The following is a 10,558-nucleotide window of genomic DNA, read 5'->3' as shown; positions in this document are numbered from 1 at the left end:
AATAGCTCTCCCAAACATTGGATAAAATAGTCAATTTTTTGTCAGACTGAGCCATTGTAAACAATATTTTTTGAATAAAAATAAATCAACATTTGCCATCTTTAATGCATCGCATTTGTGATATATGTAGTTTTGCCTTTGAATTCAGCCAAAAAGAAGTTCTTAAAAAAGCAGCTTGATTTCTTTTTTAAAGGTAGCCTTGTATCTCATGCAATATTTTGTTATTTCAGTGCAATATTTAAATTACAATAAAACACTGAAGTTTTGCTGCCAGTTTTTTGGCTGCATTCGTCAGAGAAACATGAACAAAAAATTACTTGGTGCACCTTTAACTAGGAATTGTCTCCAGCATCACAGCCTTTGCTTTTCACACAAATTCATTTTGAGCCATTTTGAGTTTCCAAATCGGAGTGAACCTAAAGCAGCGCTGGCTTGGTGCACCACATAGAGGAGATCACATATGTCCTTGACTCCATTGTGCCTGCTTTGATCCCAACAACCAGATGCCATACAGGTGCATCCAGCAGGTGAAAAGGGTTCTTGCCAGGTTGGAAAAAGAGCTTGAGATCGATCTCCAATTGGCATGTGTTTCCCCTTAAACTGCTCTTTAACACAGGGTCTCTCGACTCTGCTTCCTTCCTGGTTGCTGCTAGCCCTTCCCTCACATTAACATGTGGCTCAGGTGTATTCTGGTGCAGATATTCATGTTTTAGATTTCCCTGCAAAATAAATCTATAGTAATAGGTCATCCTGAGGACAGTGTTCATTTCAAGGCTGTGTGTGTGTGTGATTTCTGTGCATGTTTTGCTTTGATTTCGCTAATCCACTGCATTCTTCTGGATCACTGTTGTTTGCTGGGGAAACCTGCATCTTTTCATGCTGTCATTTTGAGTTTTTTTGGCAAAGTGTGTTTTTTTTAATGTTTTTGATGGCTGCCAGATGTGTGTACTACATCCATCAGTGCATCTTTACTCGTGCACATCTGTGCTGTAAATATTAGACACCTATTGGCCTCTTCCGGGCACTAATACACTGTGATTAGTTCTCCTTCTAACCAAGCAGTGAGCATTCAGATGCATTCAGCTTGTCAAGTCCAAGGTCTAGAAACAAGCTTCCGCTGCTGAGGACTGTATTATGAAATATAACCACGCTGAAAACACCTCAAACATTACTGTTGTCCTGTTAGACAGTACTTGAATTGATGAAGTAAAAATATTTTTTTTGTTTACTCAGGCATTTTATTTTCCTCTGACAAACTTGAATATGTCAAACTGAAATACTCATCAGCTACTGTCAGAGAAAGCAAGGGCTTCCTTGATATGGACAGTATTAGACAATATTGCAGCATTCAGTTAATAATATAGGTGTATCTTATAATGATGCATTTATTATTATATGTTGTATTATGAAAACTATAATATATAATAATGAAGCATTCAGCTAATACCATTATATTAAACTATTGGTTCCACAAAGAACCTTTAACACCCATGGAACCTTTCCAGGTTCTTTATATTGGAAAAACATTCTTAAAAATAATGTTTCTTTATTTGCATCTATGGTTTAACATCACTAGAACCTTTCTATTGTATAAAAAGGTTCTTTACACAGTGGAAAAAAGGTTTTTTAGATCATTACGTTTAAAAATAAAGGTTCTTTCCATGGAGAACCTTTAACGTCTGTGGAAACTTTCCATTCCGCAAAAGGTTCTGTATAGTGGAAAAAGCTTGTTATGATTATTCTAATGTTCTTCACACTAAGATAAATAATGGTTCCTTTAAGAACTTTTCACTGAAAGGTTCTTTGGGAAACCGAAAAAGGTTGTTCATTGGCATCGCTGTAAAAAAACACCTTTTTTAAGAGTGAAGGTATTTTAGAATATTAAAATGTTCTTCACACTTCGAATAAAATGATTTTTTTGTGAACTGTTCACCCTAAATGGTTCTTCTGTGCGAGAAAAAAAAAAGCCTTTTGGAAGCTTTATTTTTAAGACTGTACATGATTGTCAAAGACATCTTAAAGATGGCATTTGTTTTGATGTCATCATTAGGATGTGATGTCGATAGGAATTTTCATTTGCCATTATTCCATTTTTCACCCATTTATTTTACCCCGTGGTGCCTTATAACGTCGGTGCTTCAAACCGCCAAGGCAACCAGTTCAGCAAACAACAATGCCAGTATACTTCTATTTTTTTTTCTAACGTGCCAATGCAGTAAATGGAACTGTACATAAACACATGTAACATAGCAGCATGACGGAACGGTGACGTAAACATTCCAGCGTTGGCATGGTTATGTGACTGCATTGGAATAGACGCTCCACAGACGGTGGCGAAGCAGTACTAGACATCAGCCTTATAATAAACATATTTCTAGCCCGTTATGAGAGGCAAACGTTAGGGCTAAAGTTGATTTCTGTATGTGATGTCCAGTACTGCTTCACCAGTGATGAGAACAATATCAAGGTGCTAAAACTGAACCATATTTTGTATATTCAGTTTTAAATGTATAGATTTGTTCTTGTAAAGCCTTACCTTGTACTGATCGATGTATCAGACTGTGCATCCAAAAAAAAAAAAAATGACAGAACAGAAAATGTACAGTAGTTGTTATGTACAGACAGAAAATGTTTTTATCTATATTGTTTTGTTTTTGTGATTCAGTGGGAACTGCTTGATGAATATGATATAGACATTACAGTGTTGCTTATGTATAGAATGTTTCTGGTGACCCTGTAATGCTACATTAGCAGTTAGAATAGGTGTCAACATATGGTTTTATTTATTTTTGTTTTGAACTCTCCTTGGCACTGAAATATTACAGGATGAGGTATTTTTTTCTGGTTAAAAACAAATGAGTTTTTCACCTCATTGTGAGAAAATTTTTTATTGAAATGGTTGTATTTGACCTTTTCGTTTGAAAGTGTTTCACATACAGTGTGTATGTATTACTAAAATGGTATACAATGTGTAAATAAGTGACTTTATGTTCAAGCAGGATTGTGAAAAGAACTGGTTCAGTGCTCAAATGGACAACAACAGTAAATGAATACAAATTCAACAATCAACATGCAGATCCTCAATTCCAGACTATGCAATTTCCAAAAATATTTTAAGTTTGCTTTTATTTTGATTTATTTCTGTGTTTTTTGTTTTGTTTTGTTTTTTGTCAAGACATGAAAAAAATTGCTTTGCAGGTGATTTGAAATGTTTTATATCTTAAAGTTTGGAGTATTTCTGGTTTATGTTCTTTATTTTGTTTAAACATTAAGAAAATACGTTGAACAATTATGCCAAGTGCATTTGAATAATTTCTTCTGAAGGGTTTATGAGCACGACTGGTGGAAATGTAACAGTTAAGAAGAACGCGAAAACTCAAACACAAAAGCTAAAGTTTTATTAGATTAGTAAAGCTTTATATTTACATGCAAACTAACATATATTGTTTTCCTTATTACCCTAGTCGTATTCTTTACATTGAAACGATTCAGTGTAAAATGCAGTGCAAGCCCAGCTGTTATGTATGTTTTCAGTTTCAGTATAAGTTTGAACATTAATCCAGATATTAAACTCCTCCTATAGTGTATATATAGATCCTAAAGTTGTTTCAGAAATACCCTTTCAGATTATAAATATTACCTTTGTTGTAATATTACTGCTGATCATGTCAAACACAAGAGCGTATTCTTTGGTATCCAAACAGTACAAGTAGTGAAGTTGCTTTGAGGAGGAAAGTCACTTTTATTTTTATCCCACATATGATTTATTCACATAAAAATATAAACTTGTCATGCAATATGCATGTCATGCAATATGCTATAAATACTATATATATATATATATATATATATATATATATATATATATATATATATATATATATCGCAAGGCAAGTTTATTTATATATGCTGAAAAGCACAGTGCAATATATTTGATCAATACTGATAGTCTAAAGGAACATTTCTTTTTTTGTATGTTCGGAATATTTCATTTACGATTAACTTTTTTATGTTTACTCATGTCTCAAAGGAACCTTTGAGTTTATAATGGAAACTGAATTGAATTGTATGTTTGTCATAAAACAGATAGAATTGAATGAGAATTGTTTGATGGGACACAAAAAAGAACAGCACAATAACAACAGGTTCCTGCAATTAGATTTGGAAATACAGCAGGTGACCTGCATGTTGGATTGTGTTGAAAATCCTCTTGATGAATGTTTATTTATATATTTATTAGTTTTTTAAATGGTTGATTGTTCTCGACAAACAGGAGTGTGATATATTGTAGTGCATGAACATTGCGATTTCATGGTAGCCTTTATATTATATTGGGATTTACATTAAGAATAAGTTGTATCTGTAAAATCTAAGTAACGTCAAGCAGAACTACAGGTTATGTTTGGATATTAAATATAAAGTGTTTAAGCTCTCTTATGGCCTCAAATGGTTATTCAGGTTCTTTGGTGAGACGTGGATCGTCGTTTTCCACATTTTCACTGAGTAAAATCTCAACATACATCATAATATAATATAGAAGAGGTTTATGTCATGCAACACGTGTAACTCACACAATGCAGGAGTCTGAATTGTCTGAGGTCAAAGTGTGTGCTGTGTAAAAGACATCTCTGTTGTATGTATTAATGAATCCTAGATTTTGCTATATGCATCCTTGTGGAATGTGAAATTTAATGTTTTGTGTGTTTATGTATCAGTCTGTACTGAAAGTGAAGCACATCTGAACTCCAAACCGGCTGGTTAAACAGGCAGGGAATGTTAGTTGATAAAATTGGTTTTTATTTTTTGTTTGTTGCATTTTTATTTGACTTTTAAATGCTTTTGGATCATTAAATTGAATAAAGGAACAGTTGACCCAGCTCAGGCCATCCAAGATGTAGATGGGTTTGTTTCTTCATCAGATTTAGAGAAATTCAGCATTACATCACTTGCTCAGCAATGGATGCTCTGCAGTGAATGGGTGCCGTCAGAATGAGAGTCCAAACAGCTGATAAAAACATCACAATAATCAACACCACTCCAGTCCATCAGTTAATTTCTTGCGAAGTGAAAAGCTGTGTGTTTGTAAGTTAAAAAGCCCATCCCCTGTTCTTTCTCGCATCAGAATCCACCCACATATTTGTTTAGAGCTGTTATGGACTGTTTTTTTTTTTTAAGAGTGCAAAACGTACAACATACGGTGAACACACAACACAAAACACAAAAACAGCAGTAGAACAGCAATGATAATAATGACTGATTATTTTCTTAATTTGTGCATATTTCTCTCCTGATTCAGACAGAAAGACTTTTTCACTGGAGAAAGCAGTATTGCAGATAGAGGACTCGTATTTTAGCCCAAAGTGACAGTTTGAAGTTAAAAACATATTAATGATGGATGTGTTTCTTACAAACACACACCTTTTGTCTTCTCAAGATGTTAACTGATGGACTGGAGTGGTGTGGATTACTTGTGGATTGTTGTGATGTTTTTATCAGCTGTTTGGACTCTCATTCTGACGGCACCCATTCACTGCAGAGGATCCACTGGTGAGAAAGTGATGAAAAGCTACTGTACATATCTCCAAATCTGATGAAGAAACAAACTACATTTTGGACGCCCTGGGCTAAGTACATTTTTAGCAAATCTTCATTTTTTGGATGAACTGTTCATTTAAATTAAGTATGTTAAGAGAAATCACTGGTTCAAAACAAGTTAAACTGTATGGACAGAATGTGTGGCATAAATCACAGAAAATGACTGAATCTCATCTCTCAGTTCGTGAAAACAAATGTACAGTTTAAATGCAGAGATGTGCAACACATTTTTTTTTATTGCACCAATAAGCTGTAAAATCTTAATCATCATCATGAACGTAGTTGTTACTGCGTAAACATGGTCAGAAGATGAAATGTTAAGTATAGCTTTGCACAGACAAGACTATAAAAACAATATTTCTGAATGTTCTCTGAGCATTCAAAACGTGCAGTTTTGTAAATGTTTAAAAAAAAAAGTTTTTTTTGTTTTGTTTTGTTTTGTCTGGGTTATGTGAACATGAAAGACAACATTAAGAAGAATGTTCTATTTTGTTATTTTGCAAACATTATGGAAGTGTTACTTTGAAATGTTCTCTAGATCATTTAAAACCCCCAACTCAAATTGATCAGAAAACCCTTCCATAAATATATATATATATTTTTTTGCTAACGTTTTGAGAACATTATTAAAGACCAGAAAAATGTAAATAAACATTTTATTAACATTACTGTTACACTGAGAGAACTTTCCCTGTTAGTTCAAATCATTTTCTAATGAATTTTGTGATGCAGTCAGTAGAACTTGTTTTGATCCTGGATCATGAACATTTAATGTTTGTGGTTTTTGTTCATAATTTCCAGTTTGTTAATATATTTCTCACCACTGAAATTATAAATAATTCTAAGGACAAACCATTTATCACTTAACTTGCAACAGACCTTTTATTAATTTATTCATTAACATTTATTAACAAAGCTGTGCAGGGTGACCCCAAGCAAAAATACCTACTGTATATACAGAAGACATGTGATTTCTCAGTAAGGGGTGATTGTATTTACCCATAAATGTGTTTTAAGGATATTCTTTTACTTGAAAGCTAGTTTAGCAGTTAGTTGTCTGGTCAGGGTTTATATTCTAAAGTATGTGTTTGAAAAGTTTGGTAGTTTATGTTTTTAGACAAAAGGTTGTTTTTTTACTTGTCAGACTGAATATAGTTTATTTTCGATCGGATCAGTGGATTGTATTAATGCTATTGCGTTTATCCGAATGTTAAAATGGATTCAAGAAATCTAGGTATACATTTATTTTTTAATTTTGTGTGACGTGTTGTGTTTCGATTTGGCTGTATCTTTGATATTAAATTGTCTGTGTTTCAGTAGCTTTTAAGATTTTATATTTAAAAAGAAAAAAAAACGGAGAGAGAGAGAAGCCCAAAACAGGATATTAGAAAAACAAAAATTGTCTGTGTAATTTTGCATGGGTGTGCCATACAGTAGTTGATGATTTAACAGCATAAACGGTATTCTGAAGATTCGGGTATATTTACATTTTTTTGTTATTTTAGTGATTTCTGATCTTATTTTGTCTGATGTCTTTGTAATTCAGAGGATTTATAGTTTTATCATGTCTGATTGTGAATGGTTTTCTGTGGTCTCGACTCCTTTTCGTCTCATAAAATGAAAGTATCTGATTTCACGAGGCTGCTCTTCAATAATCACCAGCAAAAAAACAACCTAATTTCTTTGTTTATTTACGGTTTTCAATTTGACGCAGGTCTTATGATGAAAGAAAACTGTTTTTAGTTTTGTTTTGCAATATTGCTACATCTCAGTCTTAACCTCAAACTGTATTTTAATGGACTAATATCAGCCGGCCGCTACACACCACGTGTACAGGGCAGATCAGGGTAAATAGCAGCATAGCTCATGTGTTTTATTTTGTAACTCGCATAAAGATAAAAGTACAAATACAGTTGTCTCCAAGGGCAAATGTGAGACGTACAGTTATTTTTATTAATTTTTTACACCGTGTTTAAGGGTTTAGAGAATGTGCCAGATCTTCAAGCATCTTTTGTTTCATTTTAGAGACATGCCATTATAAGTTCAGATATCGTTGTCAGTTCTGTTGTATGAAATTTTATGCAACATCTACAGTTTTGTTATGAAAATGATACAAAGCTTATATGTATTGTACAGATTCCACAGATGAACGAGATACAAATGTACACATGGACAAATGCTTAAATTTTGTATCTTTGTCATTTTAATACAAATAAAATGTGACTGAAATCAAACGATTAATTTTCCAGCATGCAGACTCATTCTTCTTCATCTTCCTGAGCAATAAAGTTCACCTGAACAGTCTGAAATCTAGTCTAAAATAGGCAAGACTAGAGAAACCATCATACAGTGGCCATTTAGTCTCAGTCACATGAGTTTCATTAACACCAAACCATGTATTATAGACTTAGTGCAGGTTTAAAAACTGCAATATCCACTTTATTATGATAGCAGAAGTAAGCAATTTTCTGTGGATGTGCGAGTATTCCGATTCATTAGCTTTAAATAACTAAGAATAACAAATATAGTAAACAGTAAAACTATTTGCGCTACAAACCGGTGTATTTATAATTAATTAATTAAAATAATATGGTAAAAATATGGTAAGAAATAGTTGTTTTGTTTCAAAACAATATCAAGCAGCATAACGAAAGTTGTTGTTGTAACCGCAGTATGTTATTGTGCTAAATATAAATTTTTTAGAATTGAATTATTGAAGGGATTTTGTGTCAAAATTAAACTTACCATTGGAAGTTGCTCATCAAGGCCTCTAGATGGTGCTATAGCTTTTATTTGAGACTTATTGATAGATTTGTGAAAGGCCATCGTTATTAAACAAAATAATCGTTAACGTAGGCATTTTTACAAATGTGCAGGTTTTTCTAAACATGTGCACATAACACAGTTTTGAATGTTATTCAGCAAAGCCCCAAAATAGTATTAAAGATCTGTCTGAAGTTAGTTTTAGTTCCTCTGAACAGGTTTGTAATTGCCATTTCCTCTTTCTGTCACAAACTGAAAAGCAGACATGTTAAAAAACATTTTACAGACATGCACAAAAACTTAAAAATATTTTATGTAAAATATTTTTCGAATTTTTTTTCTGATATGCACAAATAGGATTAATTAATTATTTTATTTATTAGATCGCACCAAAAATAATTTTAGTTTAGTTTTTAATTTTTCTGTCCCTTAAAATTGCAGTTTGTCTACGTCTTTAGTGTAAACCCCCTTTTTTGCCTGCGAGGGTCAGCACTTTGCTACATTTATTTTCACAATTTGCTGATTTGCTTTAATCTAAAATTGTATTCCTCCTGACATGAGCCCTTTAACTACATACTGTTCAATGCTGTTTAGTAAGCCTATGCATGCAAAATACTGTAGTATACATCTTTTACAATACTTTACTGTGTGCAGGAAGGTTCGGTCGAGTCTGAATCTCACAGTAAAATCATCCAGGCAGACTTTTTGGTCACAGGAGGCTGAGGCTCTTTTTTAATGGTGGCCCCAACCGTTAACCCCTGCCAGTCATCTCGGGTGAACACCCAGAAAAGAGAAAAACACCTCTTTTTTTAAAATATGAAATATGCAAGTATGAATTATGGTCGAAGTAAACCGCCATGTCCCACAACATACTTTTATACCTTTATTTATTTATTTTTAAATACTTATATTATTATTAAAACAGTGAAATATATATTTAAAATAGTCAAATATATTATATAATATTTAAAATAGTGAAATAAAATTTAACACAAAATCATCAGACCAATTTTGGCCAATAGAAAAGTTAAAGTGACAACTTGCCCCGACCTACAATTTATGAGAAATACTCTTATCCAGAGAGCATTTCAACCTTTAATTTCAAATCTGCTTTATTATATTATTGTCTTATCTCTGTTTTTTATTGTGTTCAGTAAAATGCTGACACTGAAATTGAAGTTTGGAGGATAAAGTTCACAAAACTCATCCTAATGCAAGACAGTTTTGAATTTTAAGTTTTGAATCTGGCCTCCTTTATAATTCATCTGGAGCCTGTTGTCCCATATCTATCAATAAGCATATGTCCACTCATGTGTATTAGGTTGCATTGACAAACACTCTTATGATGATCTTAACATCAGGGTCTAGGTTCATGTTATGCACCTTGAAATCGATTCCCAGTGGAGACTGACGGGATTCATCACACACTCCTTCAGCGAAGCGATGCAGAAGAGATGATTTCCCTACGGCTGAGTCTTTGCTGTAGGCCTTACCCTCTGGTGACTGAACAAACAGGTTAAAAAGGACAAAGAGGGAGAGGTTTGCAGAGTAATGATGCATACACACCTATTTCATAGCAATAGCTGCGTGAGAAAACATGTCATTGTAAACAACAGAAATCTTTTACAGCACAGTATATCTGTGAGAGGATGTGATATGTGCTGCATACTGTTATGAAATATGATATTCAACACTATTGTCAAAGCATTTACTGTATGTCTGTAACAGATGCTGCAGGATATGTTTAGTGAGTTTAATCGAACACTAACATTAAATATGAACAGTAATAGTGATGCTTATCTTGACAAACACCACTTTTATAAACTGCAGTATTATTATTAATTAAGTATAATATTTGTGGCTGTTTCTGACCTTCTGTGAACTTTCCCCTCAGGCTCTGAGATCTCAAACAGAAGGACTCAGAAGAAAACAGTGTTCGTCTTTGAGAAAACCGGTTTGATCTGTTTGGTACTATTTAGTTTAAAATGGTTATGTTGTTTTTGCTCTGATGATACAGACATGTTAGAAAGGTTTTAATTATACTAATACTTAGTGGCAACTGCAGAAGGTTTTTAGTTTCACACTGCAAAAAATATAAAATAAAATAAAGATATACCCAAATATACCCAAAATGCAATTTGCCTTTAATAGTAGTCCCCCCACCCCACCCAAAAAAAACATTGGTAGAAAAAATTCTGGT

This window comes from Cyprinus carpio, chromosome B17 (assembly GCF_018340385.1).
Source record: "Cyprinus carpio isolate SPL01 chromosome B17, ASM1834038v1, whole genome shotgun sequence".
In the NCBI taxonomy this organism is placed as follows: Eukaryota; Metazoa; Chordata; class Actinopteri; order Cypriniformes; family Cyprinidae; genus Cyprinus; species Cyprinus carpio.
This window is presented reverse-complemented; position numbering follows the sequence as displayed.